The 26,735-nt window shown below is 38.1% G+C and overlaps 1 long non-coding RNA gene and 1 other non-coding gene across 2 annotated transcripts; one reads left to right on the forward strand and one right to left on the reverse strand.

The window, feature by feature from the left end:
* Positions 1–13,088: 13,088 nt before the first annotated feature.
* LOC140621496 (uncharacterized) lies at positions 13,089–23,837 on the reverse strand. Its single transcript, XR_012021214.1, has 4 exons — positions 22,831–23,837; positions 22,489–22,626; positions 18,772–18,851; positions 13,089–15,759 (listed from the first exon to the last, which is right to left on the reverse strand). It is a non-coding gene; the product is annotated as an uncharacterized lncRNA (long non-coding RNA).
* LOC140621880 (small nucleolar RNA U13) lies at positions 22,320–22,423 on the forward strand. Its single transcript, XR_012021599.1, has one exon. It is a non-coding gene; the product is annotated as a small nucleolar RNA U13 (small nucleolar RNA).
* Positions 23,838–26,735: the final 2,898 nt, after the last annotated feature.

A 26,735-nucleotide genomic window follows, 5' to 3' on the forward strand; every position in this document is an offset into this window, starting at 1 on the left:
CATTTGTTGTTTCTTAAATTCCACATATGAGTGAAAACATACGATATTTGTCTTGTTCTGACTTATTTCACTTAACATGTTCTCTAGGTTCATCCATGTTGCTACAAATGGCAAGATTTCATTCTTCTTATGGCTGAATAATACTCCATTGTATATGAAAGATTTTTTTAAGTTTTTTTCTAAAGTGATTAAAAGGAACAATTATTTATATATGACTCAACCTAAAATAGGTTGTTTCAGTATCTTAAAATAGAAAGAAGAGACTACATTTGTTTCATTTAATAATGAAAATTATTGACCTTTTCTTCTGGGTGCTTTTAAAACCAAATACTAGTATAAATGTATTGTGTGTATCATATTTTCAGGAAGGAATTGGATTTGGCTAATTTAGATTAAAACACTAATTACAATTTTCTGTATTTAAGTCCTACATTTCTTGTGAAACAAAGTGATTTTGGTCAAATAAAGAAATTCAAGAGAACAAATCAAAAGGCTAATAACCAACTCTAAAACAGATCTTGGGCAAAATGCCAAAATTTTATTTTAGTACCTTTCTTTTTTAAAAATTTTATTTATTTATTCATGAGAGACACACAGAGAGGGAGGCAGAGACATAAGAGGGAAAAGCAGGCTGCATGCAGGGAGCCCGAAGCGGGACTCAATCCCTGGACCCCAGGATCATGCTCTGAACTGAAGGTAGAGGTTCAACCATTGAGCCACTCAGGCATCCCTGATTTTAGTACCTTCCTGACATTCTATCTTGTCATGATGATTTGAATTGCCACCATACTCACCCCCTTTCCTAAGTTTATCCAAGGATATTTTCTGGTTAAAAATTTCATATTACTTGATTTTTTTTACATTTTAATTTATTGCAATTTAAAGCAAATGTCATGGAAACAAATATAGTCATGGCCCCTCACACCAATCTCCATTTGTCTCTCCCCTTTGTCCTTCTACTTCCTTCCTTTTACCTTCTTTGGCCTTCTACTTCCCTTTTCCCCCCATATCTTTCTCTATCTCTTTTTGACCCCTCCCTTCCTGCCTTCTCCTCAGTAATGCCACCTTAGTGCCAGCTTTCATCATTTCAGGCTTAGATCACTACAATTACCTCAAAACTGGTCTTCTGCCTCTAGGTTCCCCCAATCACCCTACACAATGCACATTACAAATTCAGCACCTTATACCTGTTTGTTATATTTGGTTTAAACTTCTCAGGGTAGCGCTCAGGGTCCTTCAGGACTGGTCCCAAATAATTCATGCCAGCACCTTAGATCACATAATTTCCCAGCACAAAATCTCCTCCCCACTCATCAAAGTCTTCTGTCATTTCCTTACCTCTAGGAGACCAAAGCAGATTTTTTCCTCCCTGAGTAACCTGAGCCAGGATTCCTGGCCTCATTTAGGACCACCTATTGCTAAAAGATCTAAGACAAGAGCTGGGAGGGTGAGTTCCACATAGCAATAGATGCCTAAGATATCCCGTGCTGCATCTCCTCTGCCCACCTGACATTAGTGTCACTAATGTGGACAGTTGCACACATGTTGCAGTGTTCTGCTTCCAGTGGGTAATGTAGTGTCCCTTGGGGGTATCCTCCAACACCATGGAAACTTACATAGTCAGAGCAGGGACACAGCCTGGAAGTGCAGAGGCATTAATAAATGATGGGGGTGGAAGTGAGTAGATAAATATCCCAGCTTCCTTGTCCTTCACTGGGATAATTCTGAGGCATATTCTATGTGATTCTATGGATGATCCCCAGAGTAAATGGGCCTTGGTTTCCATCTGGGTAACATACCATTTATCGGCTTTCTCCTTCCCTTGTCTCACTCTTTCCACTCCCTCACCTCTGCTTCCTAGGGTCGGTACCACCAGTCATTAGGTAAATGCAGATGAACTACCTATATCCAAGTCCTTGCCTTGGCCTCTGCTTTTGCAGAAATCCAAACTAAGGCATATAACAGTAATCGTTATTTTTCTCTTCCTTTAATAATTAAACCCCATGTTTTAGCTGTGTGTATGGCCACTTCGATATAGATTACATTCCCCACCATCCTTGCAACTAGATATGTCTGTATGATTTTTTATCAATGCAATATAAGTGATTTTATATGCCAAGCCATGCCTCAACAAGAAATAGGGTTGCATTTTTCTTGTTCCTTTTTCTGTTCCTGATGGATGAGATGAAGATGTGATGGCAAGAGACACAGAACCCAGATCACGAACCCAGAGATAGAAGCTATATTTTGGGGATGAACTTGAGCTTCCATCCACCCTGTACTACTTCATTGTGAGCTAATAACTTCTCTCTTCTTAAGAAATGGTATTGTTGGGATCTCTTTTAAAGTAGTTTAGACAGTATCCTTAGGAGGTTAAGACTTTGGACAAGTCACACAGTTTTTGAATCAGAGATTCAACAGCTTGAGCTCTTAGTAAGCCATTCATTAGTTGGGGAAGTGTGACATCCCTCCTACGTGTTCAGACACTGAAAAGGCTAAGAAATATTGAATTATCTATGGCGTCTTGCAAAAGAGAAGACTTGCCTCCCTTTTGCCCAAGAAGTAGGGAAAGACTGGTTCTAAGCTCCATCAAAATATAAATGAAAACAGAAGTCATGAAGCTAAAGAGAAAACTTGAATCTTTTGAGGTCAGTTTTGTCTTTTTTGTAAGACCCATGGCAGAATAAATTAATCACTGTTAGGGACTGAACTGTTCCTCTCAAAATTCATGTTAATGCCCTCATTTCCAGTGCCTCAGAATGTGACAGTGTCTGAAGATAAGATCTTTAAAGAAATGGTTAAGCTATAATGAGCCCACTAGTGTGGACCCTAATCCCTTCCGAATGGTGTCTTTACCAAGAAGACAAAATCTGGACACATAGAGACACCAGAGAGGTGAACTCTCAGAGAAAAAAAAACACATGAAGAGGCAGCAAGGGGGCAGCCATCTGCAAGCCAAGGAGAGAGGCCTCAGAGAAAACTAAATCCTCACATTGATCCAAGACACCTTGATCTTGAACCACAAACTTCCAAAACTGTAGGAAATACATTTCTACTTTTTTTAGCTACCCAGTCTGTAGTACTTTGTTAGGACAGCTCTAGCAAATTAACACAATAATTTACCTTCAAAACCATGGAAGAACTGGGATGGCTCAGTGGTTAAGCATCTGCCTTCGGCTCAGCACATGATCCTGGAGTCCCTGGATGGGGTCCCACATTGGGCTCCCTGCATAGAGCCTGCTTCTCCCTCTGTGTCTCTGCCTCTCTCTCTCTCTCTCTGTGTGTGTCTCTCATGAATAAATAAATAAAATCTTTAAAAAAAAATCATGGAAGAACCTAGACTCTATTTCCACCAGAGGAATAACTAAGTAAAGGAATAAGTGAATGGTGATGGTGCCATAGAGCTGAGAAATATTAAGAACATTTTACTCTGTAACAAGTCATTCACTAAATAAATACCTTTTAAGTCAGCTTGACTGAGGGAGAAGAGTGGCAGCATGACCTAGCTGAGATATGTGTTGCAATCAGAAAGGACACAATAGGGATAACTGGGTGACTCAGTGGTCGAGTGATGGCCTTTGGTTTGGGTCATGATCCTGGGGTCCTGGGATGGAGTTCCACATCTGGCTCCCTGCAGGGTGGCTGCTTCTCTCTCTGCATATGTCTCTGCCTCTCTCTGTGTATCTCTCATGAATAAATAAATAAAATCATAAAAAAAAAAAAGGACACAAGAATCTCCATGAACTACTCCAACTTTGCTAAATATAAAATGACATTGGTCTGAATGCATCTGTAGCCAAGTCAAGAAATTTGAAATGATGAAGCAGCAGAATTCTGAACCACAGGCTGAGCAGCTGTGTGAATTTACTGAAGTGAAGAGTTTCTTAAATGAACCATTAAAATTTTATCAAAAGCAGGCCAGAAGAGGTCAGAGAGAAATGACGTTACATAACTCTAAAATAAAATATTGCTCGTGTTTGATTTCTAATGAACCGATATTGTTTCCATGTTTATAAGAAGCTTCCTGTATTCTGATAAAATATCCTTAAACACAAAATGTCAAAAAATGAACTTTTTTCCCCCTGGAAATTACCCTCTACTATATTCAGTTTTAGTTGGTGTCATCATCCTCATAGTGACCCAAACTAGAATTTCAATTTTGTGTAGACCTAAGAACCAAACCTTCTCTGCCATCTCTTTATACAGAACAATATCCTGAGATTCCCAGATAATTTTAAAACTGTCACCACTTGCAACTATTTATCTCTGTGAATCAAAATTATCTTGCCACTGTACAACAAACAGAACTCAGACATAAAAGAATTGCAAAGTTGAGGCTGATATAAGACATAACTGTCATCTATAATCTCCATCAATTTTGTATTCAAACAAATGTCCGTATCTTCATTGTTTTAATTTGTAAAATAAGTGTATACTAATTAAAAGTCTTCTTAACCTAACTTTCATATTGGTGTATCATACAAGATTTAACTAAAAAAAAATCTGCTGCTAAAAAAAAAAAAAAAAAATCTGCTGCTAAAATCACTTGAAAAAAAATTTTTTTAAATCACTGATCTGTGAAATAAAAAGCTACATGGGACCTAACAAGGCACACAACAGCATGACCCCTCTTATCTCTTCAGCCCTATCTCTTGCTACTCAGTCATACACAGATCCCTGAAAAACCATCTTGTTTCTCATCCAATCTTCTTCTTCAGTCATCTTCAGTCTACAGTGCTCTTGCTCCTTCACTTGATCTAAGGCTCATCCTTTAAGACTCACTTCATACCTCTACAAAGTCTTTTCTGGCCCACCAAGGCCCTGTTGAAAGAGCCTCTTTCACATATCTCTTATAATAACATATTTTCAATTTTTAGATTTATTTATCTACCATACTCACTAAACTCTGAATTTCTGCTGCTAGAGGAATGTGCTGCTAGAGACTGCCTAGCACATGGTGGACACTCAGAAATATTTGATGAAGGGGAAAGGCAAGATGCAGAATACAAGATTAATATAGAAAACCCAACAAGATACAAATTGAATTTGAAATTAAAAACATAATACCACTTACATTAGCACCCCTAAAGTTGAAATACATAAGTATAAATCTAACAAAATATGTGCAAGAGCTATATGAAGAAAACTGCAAAACTCTGATAAAAATCAAAGGGCCAAATAAATTCAGATATTCCATGTTCATGAAAGGAAGACACATTGTTGTCAGTTCTTCCCAACTTCATCTGTAGATTCAATGCAACCAAAATCAAAATCCCAGCAAGTTATTGTATAGGTATTGACAAAGTGATTCTAAAGTTTATATGCAGAGGTAAAAGACCAGAATAACCAACACAATATTTAAGAACAAAGTTGGAGAACTGACACTACCTGACTACCAAGATTTATTATAAAGCTACAGGAATCATGACAGTGTGTTATTGGTGAAAGAATACACAAATAGATCAATTGAACAGAATACAGAACCCAGTGCTACAATCTCATAAGTATAGTCAAATGATCTTTGACAAATAATACAATGGAGCAAAGGCTGTCTTTTCAACAAATGGTGCTAGAACAACTGGGCATTCACATGCAAAAAACTAATAAATCTAGATACAGATCTTACACCCTCCACAAAAACTAACTCAAAATAGATAACAGACCTAAATGTAAAACACAAAGCTATAAAACTTCTGGGATATAACACAGAAGGAAACCTAAATAACCCTGAGAATGGTGATGACTTTATTTTTTTTAAGAGAGAGGACTTTAGATATAATACCAGAGACATAAGCCATAAAAGAAGTAATTGATAACTGGATTTCATTAAAGTTAAAAACTACTGCGGCTCTGCAAAAGACACTATCAAGAGAATTAAAAGACAAATCATAGACTGGGAGAAAACATTTGCAAAAGACATATATAGGCATATCTCATTTTACTGTACTTTGCTTTATTGTGCTTTGCAGATAATGCATTTGTTATAACCTTGCACTGAGCAAGTCTATTGCTGCCATTTTCCAACAGCATTTGCTTATTTCGTGTCTCTGCAACCCATTTTGGTAATTCTCACAATATTTCAAGTCTTTTTATTATTTCTGGTATGGTGATCTGTGATCAGTGATCTGTCATGTTACTACTGTAATATTTTGGGGTGTAACAAACTGTACGTATATAAAATGACAAACTTAATTTATAAATGCGTCTGTTCTGACTGCTCCACTGACCACTGGTTCCCCCCATCTCTGTCCTTCTCCTCAAGCTTTCCTATTCCCTGAGACACAACAATAATAAAATTGGGCCAATTAAGAACCTATAATGACCTCTATGTGTTCAAATGAAAAGAGTGGCACTTCTCTCATTTTATTTTTTATTTTTATTTTTTTTTGGTTTTTTTTGTTTGTTTGTTTTTTTTACTTCTCTCATTTTATTTTTTATTTTTATTTTTTTTTGGTTTTTTTTGTTTGTTTGTTTTTTTTACTTCTCTCATTTTAAATGAAAAACCAGAAATGATTAAGCTTAGTAACAAAGGCATGTCAGAAAGTTGAGATAAGCCAAAAGCTAAGCTTCTTGCACCAGTTTGCCAAGTTGAGAATGCAAAGGAAAAATTCTTGAAAGAAATTAAAAGTGCTACTCCGGTGGATGCACACATGATAAGAAAGTGAAGCAGCCTTATCGCTGATATGGAGAAAGCCTAAGTGGTCTGCACAGGTCAGTCCGCCATAACATTCCCTTAAACCAAAGCCTAATCCAGAGCAAGACCCTCCCTCTCTTCAATTCTGTGAAAGCTGAAAGAGGTAAAGACACTGCAGAATAAAAGTTGGAAGCTAGCAGAAGTTGGTTCATGAGGTTTAAGGAAAAAAGTTGTCTCCATAACATAAAAGTGCCAGGTGAAGCAGCAAGTGCTGATGTAGAAGCTGCTGCAAGTTATCTAGAACATCTAACTAAGGTAATTAATGAAGGCGGCTACAATAAACAACACAGTTTCAAAATAGACAAAACAACCTATTGGAAGAAGATGCCATCTAGGACTTACATAGCTAGAGAGAAAGGCAATCCCTGGCTTCAAAGCTTCAGAGGATAGGATGATTCTTACTAGGGGCTAGGGCAGCTGGTGACTTTAAGTTGAAGCCAATAATTAGTTACAATTCCCAAAACCCTTCTGCCATGAGAGTTGTGCTAAATCTATTCTGCCTAATGCTCTGCAAGTGGAACAATAAAGCCTGAATGACAGCACATCTGTTTACTGAATATTTTAAGCCCACTGTTGAGAACTACTGCTCAGAAAAAAAATTCCTTTCAAAATGTTACTGCTCATTGACAATGTATCTGGTCACCCAAGAGGTCTGATGGAGATGTACAATGAAATGAATGTTCTTCTATGCCTGCTAACACAATATCCATTCTGTAGCCCATGGGTTGAGGAGCAATTTCGACTTTCAAGTCTTGTAACTGAAGAAATAGATTTCATAAGGCCATAGCTGTCATTGATAGTGATTTCTTCTGATGGATCTGGGCAAAGTGAATTGAAAACTTTCTGGAAAGGATTTACCATTTTATTTTATTTTATTTTTTAAGATTTTATTTATTCATTCATGAGAGACACGGGGGGGGGGGGGGAGAGGCAGAGACACAGGCAGAGGGAGAAGCAGGCTCCATGCAGGGAGCCTGACATGGGACTCGATCCCAGGTCTCCAGGATCACACCCTGGGCTGAAGGCAGCACTAAACCGCTAAGCCACCTGGGCTGCCCAGATTTACCATTTTAGATGCCACTAAGAATATTTGTGATTCATGGAAAGAGATCAAAATATCACCATTAACAACAGTTTAGAAGAAGTTGATTCCAGGGCACCTGGGTGGCTCAGTGGTTGAGCATCTGCCTTTGGCTCAGGTCATGATCCTGGGGTCTTGGGATTGAGTTCCACATCAGGCTCCTGACAAGAAGCCTGCTTCTCCCTCTACCTGTGTCTCTGCCTCTCTGTGTGTGTCTCTCATGAATAAATAAAATCTTAAAAGAAAAAAAGAAGAAGAAGTTGATTCCAACCCGCATGGATGACTTTGAGGGGTTCATGACTTCACTGGAGGAAGTAACTGAAGATGTGGTGGAAATAGCAGGAGAACTAGAATTAGAAGTAGTGCCTGAAGATAGGACTGAACTGCTGCAATCTCATGATAAAGCTTCAATGACGGAAGAGTTCCTTCTTATAGATGAGCAAAGTGGTTTCTTGAGATAGAATTTACTCCTAATGAAGATGCTGTAACATTTGTTGAAATGACAAAAAAAGATTTAGAATATTACATAAATTTAGTTGATGAAGCAGCAGCAGGTTTTGAGAAGATTGATTCCAATTTTAAAAGAAGTTGACACTTCATTAAATGCTATCAAACAGCATCACTTTTACAGAGAAATCACTTGTGAAAGGGAGTCAGTGTATGCAGCATGCTTCAATTTTATCTTATTTAAATAAATTGCCACAACCACCCCAACTTTAGTAACTACCATCCTGATCAGTCAATAGCTATCTACATTGAAGCAAGACCCTATAACAGCAAAAAGATTATGACTTGCTGAAAGCTCAGCTGATGATTAGTGTTTTTAGCAAAAGTATTTTTTAATTAAGGTATGCATATTTTTTAGACATAATGATATTGCACTTAGTAGACTCCAGTGTAGCATAAACATAAATTTTATATGCACTGAGAAACCAAAAAATTCATTTGACTTGCTTTTTTTTTTTTTTTTTTTTTTTAAGATTTTATTTATTTGACACAGAGAGAGAGCCTAATGTTAGGCTTGATCAGAGAGCCTAATGTGGGGCTTGATCCCAGGGTCCCAGGATCATGACTAAAGGCATGATGCTAAAAAGGCATAAAGCTAAAGGCAGATGCTTCACCGCTTAACCACCACCAAGGTACCCCCATTTGACTTGCTTTATTGTGGTATTTACTTTATTGACATGGTCTTGAATGGAACCCACAAGTATCAGTATGCCTGTATCTGATAAAAGACCGTGATCCAAAATATATAAAGAACTCTTAAAACTCAACAATAAGACTCAACAATAATAAACAACTGGATTAAAAATGGGTTGAAATCTTAACAAATACTTCACCAATGAAAATATATAGATGGAAAATAAGTAAATGAAAAGATTGTCCAGGGACGTCTGGGTGGCTCAGTTGTTTAAGCACCTGACTCTTGGTTTCAGCTCAAGTCATGATCTCAGGGTTGTAAGATCGGGCCCGACATGGAGCCTGCTTAAGATTCTCTCTCCTGGGCAGCCCGGATGGTTCAACGGTTTAGCGCCACCTTCAGCCCAAGACGTGATCCTGGAGACCCGGGATCGAGTCCCACGTCGGGCTCCCTGCATGGAGCCTGCTTCTCCCTCTGCCTGTGTCTCTGCCTCTCTCTCTCTCTCTGTCTCTCATGAATTAAAAAAAAAAAAAAAAAAAAAAAGATTCTCTCTCATTAGCCCCTTCCCTCCATTCTCTCTCGTAAAAAGAAAAAGTAAGAAAAGAGGGAAATAAAGGAAGAAAGAAAAGATGTTCCACATCATACGCTCCACCATATGTTTCAGTGATCATGGTCTTTAGTGTTTATTCTAAGGAGTTAAAAATTTATGGATCAAATCTATACACAAATGTTTATAGCAGCTTTATTCATAATTGCCAAAACTTAGAATCAACCATGATATCCTCAGTAGGTGAATGGATAAACTGTGGTGCATCCAGACAATGGTGTATTACTCAGTGTTAAAAAGAAATAAGCTAATGAGCCATGAAAAGAAATGGAGGAAACTTTTTTTTAAAGATTTATTTATTTATGAGAGACACAGACTGAGAAAGAGAGGCAGAGACATAGGCAGAGGGAGAAGCAGGCTCCATGCAGAAAGCCCGAGGTGAGACTTGATCCCAGATCCTGGGATCACTACCTGAGCCAAAAGCAGGTGCCCACCTGCTGAGCCACCCTGACATCCCTGGAGGAAACTTTAGTATATATTACTAAGTGAGGGGTACCTGGGTGGCTGAGCCAATTAAGCGTCCGACTCGATTTTGGTTCACGTCACAATCTCAGGGTTGTGAGATGGAGCCCCTTGTGTGCTCCATGCTCAATGGGGAGACTGCTTGGGATTCTCTCTTGCCCTCTGCCCCTCCCCACACTCATGCTAGCTCTCTTTCTCTCTCACCCCTTCTCAAATAAATAAATAAAATCTTAAAAGAAAGAAAGCAAGGAATGAGCCAATCTGAAAAGGCTCCATTTTGTGTGATTCCAACTATATGGCATTTGGGAAAAGGCAAAAATTAGGGAATAAAAAGATCAGTGGTTGCCTAGGAGTGGGCAAAGGAGAGACATGAAGAAGCAGGGCACAAAGGATTTGTAGAGCAGTGAAAATACTTTGTATGATGTTGTAATGATGGATGGATGTCATTATACATTTGTCCACCCCTCTAGAATATACAACACCAAGAGTGAACCCTACGGTAAACTAGACTTTGAGTGATTATGATGTGTCAGTGCAGGTTCATCCTTGGTAAAACACACACACACACGCACACGCACACACACACAAGCCATTCTGGAGATACTGTGCATGTGTGGGGCAGGGGGCATATGATAAACCTCTGTACCTTTCTCTCAATTTTGTTGCAAACCTAAAACTGCTCTAAAAAAAATAGATTCGGTTTTGTTTTTTTACAAAGAAGGAAGGAATGAAGGGAGAAGAGAAAAGGAAGGAAGAAAACAAGTGCGTATTAAGAGGCTAATAGGGACGTCTGGGTGGCTCAGCGGTTGGGCGCCTGCCTCTGGCTCAGGTTGTGATCCTGGGATCCGGGATAGAGTCCCACGTCGGGCTCCCTGCGTGGAGCCTGCTTCTCCCTCTGCCTGTGTCTCTGCCTCTCTCTCTCTCTCTCTCAGTCTGTGTCTCTCATGAATAAATAAATAAATCTTTTTTTAAAAAGAGGCTCATAAATGAGGAAATCTTTGCTACTACAGTATGATTTGAAGGAAACTCTGGCCGAGCTCTTTGCTAAAAATTATCCCTAATATTGGCCTTCAGCTAACTTGAAATTCCCACCACGAGAGGTTCAGAACTAGGAGAAAGTAACCATTTAACCTGAAATACTTACCTCTGCATCTAAAATATGACAGCATGTCCCCAAAGCTTCAAACTAGGTTAACTGAGAGGAGGGAGGGAAGGGTCTGGGAAGAAAAGACAGGAAAACAGAGGATGAGACCCATTATGTGCCAGTTTCCCAGGGTGCGTGGGAGAGAGAGGCTGGATTTGTACAGACTCACCCATGGCAATTCAGTACCCGGTTATGACATGTTTAAATATTGCCTTTTGGTAGTTTGTTCAGCAACTCTGTGAGATGGGAGGGTGGCACATATTTCTTCATCTGGAGAAACTAGAAGAAACTTCGTTTTGAGCTCCTCAAAGACTAGATAGAGTCAGAGTTGGCAACAGTAGACTTCGCTCCCTGCCCAATGCCCTGTGCGAGAGAAGCTAGATTGCCACCCTAATGATAATGTGCTGATTCTGCTTGTTTAACTAAGGCTACACCAGATTAGGAAACCATAATTACAGCTAAAATCCATGTCTCTGATACAGTTGAGAGAATGTCTGTTTCACTGAACTGAGCGCCAAGGAAAGGTCTCGCTGGAGGTTAGGCCCGGCAGCCTCCTGCTCTCTGAAAGGGATAGTGCTGTTTCAGTGTCTCATTGGGTCCTTTATCTGAGCCGTGGGATTTCCTACAGCTTGGGTTTCAGATGGTTTACTTTGATTTCTGGGGGCGATAGAGAAGTCTGCCCATCTTTAAGTGGTATTTTTAGAGGCCACATCCTTGCAAAATCTTCAGTGCCTTCCTTTGGTCTGGGTGGGAAGATACCTGCCTTCTTATTGTTACACAAATTTACTCAGACTTCTTTTAAGGATTTCCACCCCTTCACCCCCAAATCTCTTCTTGCCTTTCATGCTTTGCAGAAAATACTGAAGTCTGTTGTTAACTGTCCTTCCTTCATTTAGTCGGCCTTGAATTTGATGCTTAGTTCCTGGAGAGTTAGAAACTGATCACTTCGCTCCGTCACTGGTGGTTGTCTCGGGTGGATCAGGGATCGGCTTCGCATTTTGCCAGAATCTTTAATACAGTTTCTGCTCTCTTCTCTGTCTGGTCCTTTCTCTATCCATTCTGGTCTGCCTTTAAATTATAAAGTAGACTATAAATCAAATTTGACTAAAATTTCAAGAAGTAAGTCAAGGTGAGATAAGTAAGTGGAGAACAGAATTGGACTAGAAAGAAACATTTGAGGGATTGTTTCATTTTTTCCTCAAACCATCCCAGACCTTCCTTAAATAGAGCCCACAGTTTGTGGGCTCCCTAATGAATAGGAGCCAAGCAGCAGCTTCACGTTTGAGACATGCTATTACCATTTTTTTCTCATTCCCGCTCCTTAATTAGGGGCTTTAAAGGAAGGTTGCCCACAGTTTCTGACAAACATCATTAGCTTTATCAGAATGAAATGCCTGATCCTGGACCTCTTTTCTGAAGAACTGACTGTTTTTGTTGAAAGATTGCTCGGAGTCTGTGTCATTTTCTACCTTTGTAGAATGCAGGAAAAACACCTTGCGTGAGGATTAGTCTTAAGAGTTTATGAAATCGAAAAATAAAGAGTTTATGAAATCGCTCTTCCTGAAGATCTAATTTCCGAGAATTGATTTTTGTAGACCTCAATTAGAGTGGGATAGACTACACCAGTTTTCACGGAGTTTCAGTTTGCTTGACTGCGACCCATGTTTTTATCTGTACAAACACACACACAAACACACACAGAGCCCCAAATTTTCACAAACAGTATTTACCCCAATATTTGCAAATCCTCTATTTTATTTCATTTTTTTAAATGCAAATCTCCACCCACTGAATTGATTTCCCACACTAAAGAGTTGCAACCCTCGGTTGGAAAAACACTCAACAGGATGCCCTTTTATTTTTTTTTCTAACCCTGTAATTCAATATAGTGTGATTTTGAATTGAGGACAAGCCTGATGAATTTGAGGTATGGAATAAAGGAATCAGATCAGCTCTGGGTTTGTTGTGTTTTTAAATCTCTCTTTGTGTTCATTCTCTTCACTCTGAGAGGATTCCATTATCTTTGCTCAAAGAGCAGACACTGCTCTGGCTGTTTCCCCTGCTTCTCTTTGATCCCTGCGGCTGAGCTGGGCCCTTCCCCCAAGCCCTCCCTTCTAGACTGGTTGAGGCTGTTCAGACCCCAGGGGTTTGCTGGGCTGGGAGCCTGCTGAGTGCTCACTGTGCTGTTTGGCTGTTCCCACCTCTAACCTGCTCCATCCCCCTGCTGGGTTTTCACTCCAGATCTGCCAGGTTAATGGGATATTATTGTTCTTCTCTTACTGCTTTTTTTTCTTTCATATTTCATACAATGTTTATCAGTTTCTTCCTCGGACAATTTTTAGTTTGTTAGTGAGATGATGAAAGTGGGTAAGGATTGTATTTTAGGAATAAATGTTTCCTCATCAGCCAGGACCTAATCTAGGAAGAATTTATTCACTCCCATGTAAAGTACTTCTGCAGGTAATTTAACAGATAAAAGGCAACACAATGTATCTGACACCACAAGCCACATTTAAAAAAATGTATATATCATCAACATTGAATCAATTACATGGCATTTTAGGTTCAAATTTTAATTTTGGTCAGAAAGATAAATTAATAAACAGATTGTATTATTTATTTTACCCATAGCATTCTATGACATTACTGAGCACCTGTTACGTAGAAAGCAAGATATGTAAATTAATTTTCTGACTTTAAGGCATCTAGACCTTCAGAAGGGAGATAAAAAATGAATGCAAATAACCATCTTATAAGATTTTAATAAGAAACTTGAATACATACAGTATAAAGCTCAATCAGAGTATTTCTTCCTTTTCAGAACCATGAGAGTCAAAAGAGAGAAATAATTTCTTTCTGTTCTGTCCTTTCAGGATATGAGACTGTCAAATTTCTCCATTCCCTATTCTCATTGAGTGTATGAATGGATGAATGAAGAAATGAATGAAACTGACTGCTTACTTTTGGGTGATGGAATGGCCTTCCTTTCTTCTTTCTTTTCTTTCTTTCTTTTATTTATTTATCTTTTATTTCTTTCTTTCTTTCTATTTAATTTATTTTAACAATATATTTTATTTAGCTCAATAATCTAAAATATTATTATTACAACATGTAATCAAGGTAAAAAATATATTACTTTTTTGTAATATATAAAATATATATTATGTAAAATATAATATAATAATATATAATATGTAAAAAAAATTTTACTTTTTTGTTTCTTTTTGGACTATTGTCTTCAAACTCTGCCATGTATTTTCCACTTACACACATCTCAGTTTTGACTAGCTGTACTTCATGAGTTCAAGATTCACAAGTCACTAGGACAACACAGTTCTAGATAAAAAGCAGAACAGAGGAAACACCTAAATACTTGATGAGTTTTTCCAACAGTTTGAGGAAAGGACTCATTTCATTGGGGGAGAGAGCTTGAAAATTATTTTTCTCTGAATATTAATGGAGAAATAGGAGTTGCCAACTCAAGAGCCACTCCTTTGTTTTCTTCTAGGCTCTCAGTCCCAGAACAATGAGATAGAACTGGCATAGTCTACTCTATTTCTCCAGTGCCTCAGGACCAGCACCTGTTGCAAGGACAACCCCTCTGGCCCTCACATTTGTACCACACCTTGTAGGTGATAATTGCTTTCATGTACAATATTTCATTTAATCATTGTAATCATACTATGTAGTAGTCAGTGGAAGCATTACTATCCTCATTTTACAAATGAATGAACCAAAGTTCAAGGAGTTTAAATGACTTGTTCAAAGTAGTACAGTTAGTATCCAAGTGTTCTGAAATTTAATCTAGTATGTATGCCACTAAATCAGAGCTTCCTAATGAAAGAAAATACATAAATATATGTATATTTACAGAAATATGGACATTTTTCTTCTTTGGCAACACTTCCAAAAATACCTCCCAAAAAAACAAAACTGGTGATCTGTTTACAAAAGTAATATACAAATAACTTCTTGGCCAATTGAGTTTTTATTTTTTTATTTTATTTTATTTTATTTTTTTTTGGCCAATTGAGTTTTTAGCCAGGTTTTAGTATTTTTTTTAGGTTGGATATTGTCATTTAGTTTAGCAATTTTGAACATCTGAAGGTTGAGAGCAAGTTAATACATTACAAAGGCAAAGTTTCTGTGTTGGCCCTGAAGTATGTTGTAATCATTTTTGTCTGGGAAAACAAACAAAAGTGGATCAGCAACATGTTTGTTATATGAGATGCTGGCAGAGTCCCAGCCTCTAGGATGCTGGCTTACCTACCAACAATACCTCCCTTTCAGGCAATGCCAGCTGTTTTATGAGAATATCCGAGTTCTCTGGAAGGGAATTACTCCAGTCAGCAGGATTGAATTTTACTATTGCCATGTAGGGAATTAACAGTATAGATCAAAAGTTGATCAACTTTTGATGCATCCTTCTTCTGTCACTGTGAAAAAGACTGTGACATACTTTAAAGACAGTTCATGGGCAGCCCGGGTGGCTCAGCGGCTTAGAGCAGCCTTTGGCCCAGGCCGTGATCCTAGAGACTCAGGATCAAGTCCCACGTCGGGCTCCCTGCATGGAGCCTGCTTCTCCCTCTGCCTGTGCCTCTGCCTCTTTCTCTCATGAATAAATAAAAATCTTAAAAAAAAAAAAAAAAGACAGTTCACCCTTGAGAATCAAAATTCTTTTGAAAAAAAGGTCCCTAGAATAAACAATATTCGATATGTTCATTACTCTCAATTTTAGAAACCTAATGGGCTTAAGAGCTATATTCACATTGATCTGTTTTAACTGTGCATGCTTTTTCTGCTCTACCCAACTGTGTTCCTATTTTCTATTCTTTTCATTCCACTCTGGAGCAGTTTGCCTCCTAGTTAGGCCACCAATTATACTCATTCAAAATATATGATTTATTTTCCTCATTTTTTAAAAAAATATTTTATTTATTTATTTGAGAGAAAGCAAGAGCCAGAGAGATCCAGAGGGAGAGGGAGAAGCAGACTCGCTGCTGAGCAGGGAGCCCGATGCAGGGCTGGCTCCCAGGACCCTAAGATCACAACCTGAGCCGAAGGCAGATGTTTCACCAACTGAGCCACCCAGGCAGCCCGCCTCTCTCATTTTATACCTTTCTTAGTTCCCAGCTACTTCTCTTAGTCAGCCTTTGACAAATCATAATGAACTAAGTTTAGCTTGTTGTAGAAAACAAGAGTCATTATGAAAACTGGAATGGTCTGGGAGCATCTTAAAAAATCATTTGGAGGGGCACCTGGGTGGCTCAGTCAGTTAAGTGTCTGCATTTGGCTCAGGTCATGATCCCAGGGTCCTGGGATTGAACCCCATGTTGGGTTCCCTGTTCAGCAGGGAATCTGCTTCTCCCTCTCCCTCTGCCCCTGCTATCTCTCTCTCCCTCTCTCTCATCCTCTCTCACATGTGTGTTCTCTAATAAATAAATAAAATATTTAAAAAAATAATTTGGTTAGTCCTCAGAATGTGGACAAACTGGTAAGATCCAGCTAAGAGACAGTGCATCCAGCTCATCTCATTCACAATAAATCCTCTGTAGTTTCCTAAAGCTGCCACAGAGATGCCAGTAATGGTGACTCGCTGACTAAAGTGCTGAGTAATGAACCCTGTGCCCTATTTATACAAAGTGTCCTAAGATTTCCTTAGTAGTAGGCAAATGCTGGAAACACAAAGGAAAGACACTATGGCCCACTAAACCACTCCCATTGTCTAGTTTATCACTCAGTTCTATCCTTCCTTCCTCTTTAGGAAATGAGGGTACATAAATGATAAGTAATATAAAACTTGCAAAAAAAATATTAAAATATCCAGGCAGTTTTGTATCAACAAGCATTTTTTCTTAGTGGACGTAAAGCATAAATAAAGGAAGTTATAATCCTCCATTCCTGCCTTCCCAATAAGTCCCTCCTTGGAATTCTTTTTTTTTTTTTTTTTTAAGATTTCATTTATTTATTCATGAAAGAACAGAGAGGCAGAGACATAGGCAGAGGAAGAAGCAGGCTCCATGCAGGAAGCCCAATGTGGGACTCAATCCCAGGACCCCAGGATCATGCCCTGAGCCAAAGGCAGATGCTCAATCTCTGAGCCACCCAGGCATCCCCCTCCCTGGAATTCTTATTCTGAACCTAGTAACCAGTCAGTGTGGCAAATTATTTGATCTGCTGGGCCTACTCAAGGAGTTTATTAGCTAACTTTCTTTAGACTTTTTTTCTTAAAGATTTTATTTTAGAGAGAGTCAGGGAGGGGAGGTAGTAGGCAGAGGGAGAGAGAATCTCAGGCAGACTTCCCACTGAGTGGGGTGCCCGATGCAGGGCTTGATCCCATAACCTTGAGATCATGATCTGAACTGAAATCAAGAGTCAGATGCTGGGATCCCTGGGTGGCGCAGAGGTTTAGCGCCTGCCTTTGGCCCAGGGCGCGATCCTGGAGACCCGGGATCGAATCCCACGTCGGGCTCCCGGTGCATGGAGCCTGCTTCTCCCTCTGCCTGTGTCTCTGCCTCTCTCTCACTGTGTGCCTATCATAAATAAAAAAAAAAAAAAAAAAAAAAAAGAGTCAGATGCTTAACCAATTGAGCCACCCAGGTGCCCCTAGACTTTTTAAAAGAATAAATTTTTGCCCAGTAATTTACTAGCAAATGCAGAAAGTAATGAGGCTCATTAGCACTTTAGGGTTAATGTTACCAAAAACAGGCTGATTCAAAGGAACACATATTGGAATAAACATACCCTTATTCCATCATCTGCACAAGTTTGCATCCATGGGAGAACAGAAATTTATTGCAAGGTACATCCTTTTATAGTGGAAAATCTACTATACACTAATAGTTCCTCAAAAGAGACATATGCTGCTGAGATATTTCACTGATAAGATTGTTCCCTCTTCTCTGTCTCCTACATTTAAGGTTTGAGTGATTTCTCTTTCTAGGCTACCCTGTAATTTCTTTGTTGGTTAAAAAATATGCTCACATTTAAAGCATCTAATTAAATGGCTAAGAGCTGGCCTAAATGACCCAAGTTCTTTGCCTTTTTCACTCTCCATGCTCCCAAGAACGTTTATTCTGTCTTTCAACAAGCACCTCAAGAAGGTATCTTAAAAGTATCTTTTAAAAAAAGTATCTTACTTGAGAGGTGCCTGGGTGGCACAGATGATTAAGTATCCAACTCTTGAATTCAGCTCAGGTCATGATTCCAGGGTTATAGGATTGGGCCCCTTATCTAGCTCCCTGCTCAGCAGGGAGTCTGCTCAAGATTCACTCTTTCTCTTTCTATCACCTTCCCAACTCTCTAAAATAAATAAATAAATACTTTTTAAAAAAGTGTCTTATGTGGGTTTAAATGCAAGAGTATCTGCAAACACTAGTATGGCTTATAAAGTATACGGAAGAGTAGCAAGAAAAATGGTCCAATGGTCCATGTAGTCTGTGCATTGGCTTGGTTTCAGGTATTCTCTCTGAAAGTGCATACACACATATTCCCAGAAGCTGTCATCCAGCACTTCTTTTATTGTTTTAATAGCTCACTTCTTGGAATCTTAAACACATACACATACTGGCAATGTTCTTGGTTCAGCAGAATTGCTTAGGGCGACTGTATTGGAATAGATGCCAAATAGTAATGTTCTTACCTCTAAACACCAGAAAACACTTGACACGCCCTCCTGCCAGCTCTTCTCTGCCAAAAAAGTACAGGGCGTGATGAAGATCCCTGAGGGAGAAAGAAGCTATTGCTTTATTTTAAGTGAATAGAGTTTAAAGTTACAAACTAGGGGCACATGAGAGGCTCAGTAGGTTGAGGGCCTGCCTTCAGCTCAGGTCATCATCCCAGAGGCCTGGGATCGAGCCCCACATCGGGCTCCTTGCTCAGCGGGGCATCTGCTTCTCCCTCTGCTTCTCATGCTGGTTCTCTCTCTCGCATAAATAAATAAAATCTTTAAAAAAATTGTTTTAAATAAAGTTACAAACTAGAGTAAAGTAAGAACATAAAACAAATATTTTTTGGGAAATAGTAAAAATATTAAAAGATCTGACGGGGCCATGAATCTTTCTTTGTCATCATCATACAAGTTAATTATTTTTATTTCATATGAAAGAAGCATAGAAATCATTAAGATGACTCAAAATTTCACTTCCTAAACATGTAAACAGAGTATGCTTGTGTCTTTGTAGACACATTCATACATATGGATTCTGATACAGACATATAGAGAAAGCTTTCTCAGCCAAATGATATCATAAATAATATTTAGTTGTACAAATTTGCCTTTAATACTTAACAAAAGATTATACATATCTCACCAGGTCAATAAGTAATTATCTACTATATCATCGTTAATGGATGCATAGTATTCTTTAATGTGGTAATGTAGTTATACCATAAGTTATTTAGCAAATACTCTATGGTTGATTTAATTGTTTCTGACTTTTATAAGAAATTCTACAATGAACATCCTTCCACATATATTTTTCTGTATAGGTCTGATTAATTTTTAGGGTAAATTCTCAGAATTGTGATTGATAGGTCAAAGGTAATGTTTATCTATCTATCTACCTACCTATCTATCCATCCATATTAGGTTTTAAATAAATAAAATTCTAAGTTACCCTATAGAAGAAGAGTGCCAGTTCATATCCCACCATCAATAGATGACATCTCTTTCTCCCACAAGTTTGCCATCATTTGGAAATCATCTTCAGATAAATGAAAAATATATATATGTGTTTCCAGTCTGATAGGTGATAATTTGCATTTCCATTACTCTCAATGTGCTCTACTTTATAAGTAAAGTTGTATGCTATTTACATGCTTATTGACCACTTGTATCTTTTTTTTTTTTTAAGATTTTACTTATTTGAGAGAGAGAGATGAGAGAGAGAAAAATCACAAGCAGGGGGGAGAAGTAGAGGGAGAAGCAGACTCCCTGCTGAGCAAGGAACCTGATGCCAGGGTTCCATCCCAGGACCTTGGGATAATGACCTGACCCGAAGGCAGATGCTTAACTGACTGAGTCACCCAGGTGCCCTGACTACTTGTGTCTTTTACTATTTGAATTGCCTTTGCCCTTTTATGATTTGTCTCTTCCTAGCTTAACTGAATTGGAAGACCATTATTATATAGGTTATTAGAACTTTGCCAAAAATATTGCAAATATTTTCTCATGGTAACCCAGATTTCGGATGTCCCCTAATTGGGTGGGGGAGGGGGTGGGGGGGGATGAGACAATGTCCAAATAGCTGTCTTTGTATTTGATCCGTGTCTCAGACTACCAGGATACATGAGCTCAGCATCTCTCTTCTATTCTAAAAAAACATCTTTTCATCCAAAGACCTTACTGAACATAACTATAGAGTTTTCATAGGTTAGATGGAAAACAGGTTCTGCAAAACACACCTTAGAGAAAAATCCCTAGTGGACATGTCTGTGCTTATTCATTATCAGCTCTATTTGGGGCTGAAATAGGGAGTGGCTTGCAAACTTGATTGCAAGCCAGTCCATCTCAATTTGATTCCTCAAACTTGTCTTGATGTTCAAAGGGCCCTCCAGTTACCAAAAATCACCCTCCTTAGAAGATAGTTGAGCAACCGTCTTATTTTGAAAATGTCCTTTGGGGATATCATGTCTTGCCCAACTCCAGCAGTTTGAGTATTTCTTCCAATCTTTTTCTGCTAAATCTCTCAAGAGTATTAACTTTTCTTCAACAACTTTCTACAATTTTGTTGTCAGCTTCATTTCTTTTTTTTATATAAATTTTATTTATTTATTCATGAGAGACACACAGAGAGAGAGGCAGAGACACAGGCAGAGGGAGAAGCAGGCTCCATGCATGAAGCCCGATGTGGGACTCGATCCTGTGTCTCCAGGATCATGCCCTGGGCTGAAGGTGGCGCTAAACCGCTGAGCCACCGGGGCTGCCCAGTCAGCTTCATTTCTAAGTATTTTCTTCTTTGGTTGCTACTACAATTGCTAATTTCCCACTACCACATTATCCAACCAATTATTCTATATATATCGGAAAATGATTGATTTGGATGCATTTTTGTGTGTGAAATCAAGTACTTTACTAATCTATCTCATTGTTCATAATGATATTCTCTTACTTATTTCTCTTAATCTACTATCATCTGCCAATAATGATTGTTGTGTCACCTTCTTTTAAATATCCATACCTCTCAGTACTTTCTCATGTCTAATTATATTAGTACTTCTAAACTGGGAGTACTAGTAGTGATGAGAATTCATCTGTCATGACAAAAACTTAAAAAGCTTCCATTAAAAATGATGCTGGCTTTAATATGTTGTGTATACACATGCATATAAAATTTTAATGTCCAAGAAGTTGTATCTTTTCCTATCACACTGATGGCTTGCGTTTCTTATTAATATATTTGTTTTCTTTTTCTTTCTTTTTCCTTAATTAAAAAGGAATGTTGGATTTGTCAGAATTTTTAAGACCCAAGTATAGGATTTGTCAAAGGCCTTTTAGGTACCAGTTCATTGATCCACACTAAATTTGAATTATCATTAAATATGCTTAGACATGTTAATGGACTGTTAGTTCCATTTTACTGATCTACAAGTCATTTCTAATACCAGTCTCATATAAGTTTATTTACTGACCATTGTGACACATTATAATAGCTAGTGACATGAGTCTCTTTATTTCTCTAGGGTTTTCTTGGCTAATGTGGCTCAATATTCTAATCATTATTTATATTGCTATCATGTAGATAGCAAAAATTAATAAAATAGAAAATAATACAAAATAATTTGGAGTACTTTGATTTCAAATTTTTTTAAAAATCAAGTACCACCAATTCTAGGGGAAGCAGAAATCAATATGAGCTTAAAAAGTGATGGACAAAAAAAAAAAAAAAGTGATGGACAGTTTTGTAGAAGACCTATCTTTTCTAGTTAAAGAAGAGAATAGGAGAAAGAGGAGAAAATTAATTTATAGGGTGATGAAGAAGAAGGACATCCTGATTAAGAGTTATTAGTTTAGGTTGAAGTATATTTGAGTAGGAAAGCACACTTGTTCTACTCTAAGAAGGATGTCTATGAAGAAAAACAATTTATTTAGCCAAATAATTACTAGAATAAGAACTAAGGAATTATAGTAAGATAAGGAAATAAAATCTAATATAAAATAATGATGTTGAGTCAAAGAAGAATAAGAGGATCCTTTTGTAGTTCATGAGCGTGATGATTGGGGGCTCATGCCGTTGTGTGACATGTGCCTCCCTGAAACCTTGTTCTGACCATGGCACATTACCCATCTGACATGAAATTAAAAAAAAAAAAAAAAAAAGAACTTTAAAAATCTTACAACATGAATAAATGTACTTACCAAACCAGAAATTTCCTATAAACATACTTTGAATTATTTTCTTCTCCAAGGAGTTTATTGTTTTATTTAAATATAATAGTATAAATCTCTGAAAACATCTAATTAATGCCACAGTGGTGGAGAGAGGTTGAGTGATTCCTAGGGAAGCGAGTAGAGATAATTATATGGATAAAGTTCAAATAAGATCTTCATAATATGCTCCCCCTATAACCTTTCCATCTTTCTCATCTCAAGCTGTCCACATTAGATTGAACTCTTTGCACTTCTCAAAGAACAGCACATCTTCCCCATCACCCCATCCTCCAGCATCCACTCCCTTTTCCTCTAGACATTTGTACTCACAGTGCCAACATAGGATTCAAAAAAATTCTTCTATCTCCGTCCGGGACAGGCAGTGTTTTCTTGGCTTCCATTGCACCTCAGGCATACCTCTCCAAATCCCTGGTTTTCTGGACTGTCCCCCTCAGTATAGATACCATGGAAGGCATCTTCATCTTTCATTTAGCATTTAGTATATAGTGGTGGAAATAAAAATTTTTTATTTTAAATTGTGGAAATAAAAATTAACTCTTTAGAAAATCTTAAGAGGGACACCTTGGTGGCTCAGCAGTTGAGCGTCTGCCTTCAGCTCATGGCATGATCCTGGGGCCCGGGGAGTGAGTCCCACCCACATGGGGCTCCCTGTGAGGAGCCTGCTTCTCCCTCTGACTATGTCTCTGCCTCTCTCTGTGTGTCTCTCATGAATAAATAAATAAAATCTTAAAAAAGAAAAAAATCTTAAGAGATTCAGGACACAAATTTGTTATTCACTTTTCACAACTCAGTGAGGTTAAAACGTCACATGATGGCATATCCATAACTGTGAATCAAATCAAGCAAGCCCTCCTCTTCCTATACTATCTATAAAGATTAGGTAGGAGAAGGAGTCCAAGTCATTAATATCAGAATAAGGGAATCATAAAGTTAGAAAGACCCATGAAAATCATTCATCCAGTGGTGTCTGGTTGAGCTTTTAATAAAATGCCAATGCCTAGGTCTTATCTCAGGGGAATCTGACTTAGCTCATCTAGTATGGCCAGACAGTTGTATTTTTGGAGTTCCCCAGATGCTTCTAATAAGCACTCAGAATTGAGAACAACTGACACAATCCTACTCCTTCATTTTGCCAATGAGGCAGACATGACAGGTGAAGTCATTTGGGTGGGTGGACCAGAGACAAAATGAAAATAAGCAAGGTGCCTCAATATACAATATAGTTCTGTTTCCATCAAATCATATTTAATAACAAATTATTTCTGTAAAGGTGAGGAAATAAATCCTGTAAAGTCTAATGACACTATATGATTTATTACAGAAAGAATGATTAGGAAATCAGCAAATCCGGAAGAACCTGCTTTCTTAAGATGAGCACTGTGGATGAAATTAGCTGGACCGAAAGTAAATCAACCACAAGCTGCATGTGGTGGCACTTCAAAATAAATGTAATGAGAAGCAATTTGAAGCAAAAAAAAAAAGAAAAAAAAAGATTCCAACTGCCAGGCAAAGGCAGATTCTGTGCAGGAAATAACTTGGCTGAATAAATAGAACTAGCTAAGACTAGATTATACAAACATGATTTATTTCTAATTCAGACAAAGCTGAACTATACAGCAACTCTATCTACTTATGATTTCCTATCTGTGTAAATCTTAGGCTGGTAATAAGCATGTATTAACAGCTTTCTGCAAGTCTTATCCCTGACAAGGAGAAATAAAGGAGGGCTCTCAGGTTCACAGGAACTGAATATGGAAATTACATCGGTGTAAGAGGTCAAATTTTTCTAAGATTTATCTTCCAAATTTAGAATATTTAAAAAGTTAAATTGAGAATGACAATGAGGGAGGTCAATGGAAGAGACAAATTAATATTTATTGGCAGAGAAGGGACCAAGAAAGCATGTGGTGCTGTTTTATTTCCCCGCTGCAGCTCCAATCTCCATCCTCCACTCAAGTCAACTCTATTTCCAGATGGTCTTCCAGTTCCAAGACTCAAAGAAATAGTCTTATATCCAGGATAAAAACTGCTTGCCTTATTACTTGACATATATTTTCATAATTACTTTATACTATTTCTCAACTTTTTAAAAATATAATCTTTCAATATATAGGCATCCTATCTCAGTTTGTGTTCCTGAACATATAGCAATATGATTTTCTGACTCATACAAACTTTAGGAATATTTCTTAGCTTCCTGTTTTTATATATATATATACATATATATATACACACACACAAATTTCCATTTTTCATTTCAAGTTGAATTTTTGAGCTAAGAATATGTGATACATGACTCAAATTAGTGAAACTCAGGAAACTAAAAAATGTGCTATAGTCCAGAAAGGATAAGGCCATTTGGGTTCTTATGCTCTAAACCAGTGTTAAGGTTGATATTTAGGTATCACGAACAGAAAAATAAAACACTCTAAATAAAGACTATTATTAGCAAATAGGTTACATATATCACAGGTAAGTTGTAACCTTTATTTTTACCATATTAAAGTAATTTCTAGGGGTGACTGGGTGGCTTAATCAGTTAAGTTTCTGCCTCTGGCTCAGGTCATGACTCAGAGTTCTGTGATAGAGCCCTGCATGGGCCTTTCTGCTCAGCGGGGAGCCTGCTTCTCCCTTGCCCTCTGCCCCTCACCCCTCTCGTGCTGTGCTCTCCCTTTTTCTCCCTCTCAAATAAATAAATAAGATCTTCAAAACTATGTAATTTTTAGTTATTTCAAAGGCTGGTTGGTCAATGTATAGGTTGTGAAGACCCTTTCCATATCTGTCTCCTTCCAGTTATTCATGAGACAAACAGGAGTGATCTGAAAGGAAGACGAAGTAAATCTTTAACCCATCTCAAATGTTTCCTTTTAGTAGCTTTCATAGATATTGTGGCAATTTGGATGAAAGATAACTAATACTTAAGACTTAGAAATCATCCGTAGATGTTACTCATCCAGGTTCTCATAATGGAAAACTGCCAACTGGATCAACTATTCAAATCAGTATATTTTGTTATTGGGCCATGTGTTTCACAAACTCAGATCCCAAAGCTACAATTCCATTTTAGATCCAATTAAAATGTCAGTCAAAAAAAAAAAAAAGAGGGGATCCCTCGGTGGCGCAGCGGTTTAGCGCCTGCCTTTGGCCCAGGGCCTGATCCTGGAGACCCGGGATCGAATCCCACTCGGGCTCCCAGTGCATGGAGCCTGCTTCTCCCTCTGCCTGTGTCTCTGCCTCTCTCTCTCTCTCTGTGACTATCATAAATAAAATAAAATAAAATAAATAATGTCAGTCACACCAAAATATCCCCCACCCAACGTGATATCCCATAATCTTCAGGGTAAACCGGTGAGAAAATAAAAGCAGAAAAGACTTTCAGGCCCCCTATCTACCATCACTTACTAGTTTGTTTGAAAAAATTCAAATGGTTCCAATCTCAAAGTAAAGTTGACTCAATTAGCCAGGAAAATTCACCCCCAAAATGCACTCCTTCACTTTTACGCCTTAATCCATTACTTTTCCTTCCAATTTTTCCTAACAGAGTCCATGGAAAGCTTCTCGGATTTTTTTACACTTATCCCCCTGTAATCTCCTTCCATTCTCCCTACAAGGTACAATGGTATCTAATAATGAGTTGCAAACTTTTTCTGTTATTTGATATTTGCAGGACCTTTGCCATTACTAATCTTCTCTCAGCCAAGTTTACATCTTTAAAATAAGTGTATCCAGGGACACCTGTGGCTCAGGAAATGATCCTGGGGTCCGGGATCGAGTCCTGCATCGGGCTCCCTCAGAAAGCCAGCTTGTGTCTCTGCCTCTCTCTCTGTATCTCTTATGAATAAATAAATAAAATCTTTATTTTTATTTATTATTTTTTTAATAAATAAAATCTTTAAAACAATAAAATAAGTGTATCCACCTTTGCCTTGTAAAATTATTGTCAAGATTTGTGATAGAGTGGGACGCCTGGGTGGCTCAGTGGTTTAGTGCCTGCCTTCGGCCCAGGGCATGATCCTGGAGTCCCGCGATCGAGTCCCACATCAGGCTTCCCGCATGGAGCCTCTTTCTCCCTCTGCCTGTGTCTCTGCCTCACTCTCTCTCTGTGTCTCTCATGAATAAATAAAATATAAAATAAAATAAATAATAAAATAAAAAGATTTGTGATAAAGTGTGTAAAGAAGCCCGATATATATGAAGCATTCATCAAGTGTTAG

The sequence above is a fragment of the Canis lupus genome, chromosome 30 (genome assembly GCF_048164855.1).
Source record: "Canis lupus baileyi chromosome 30, mCanLup2.hap1, whole genome shotgun sequence".
NCBI lineage: Eukaryota > Metazoa > Chordata > Mammalia > Carnivora > Canidae > Canis > Canis lupus.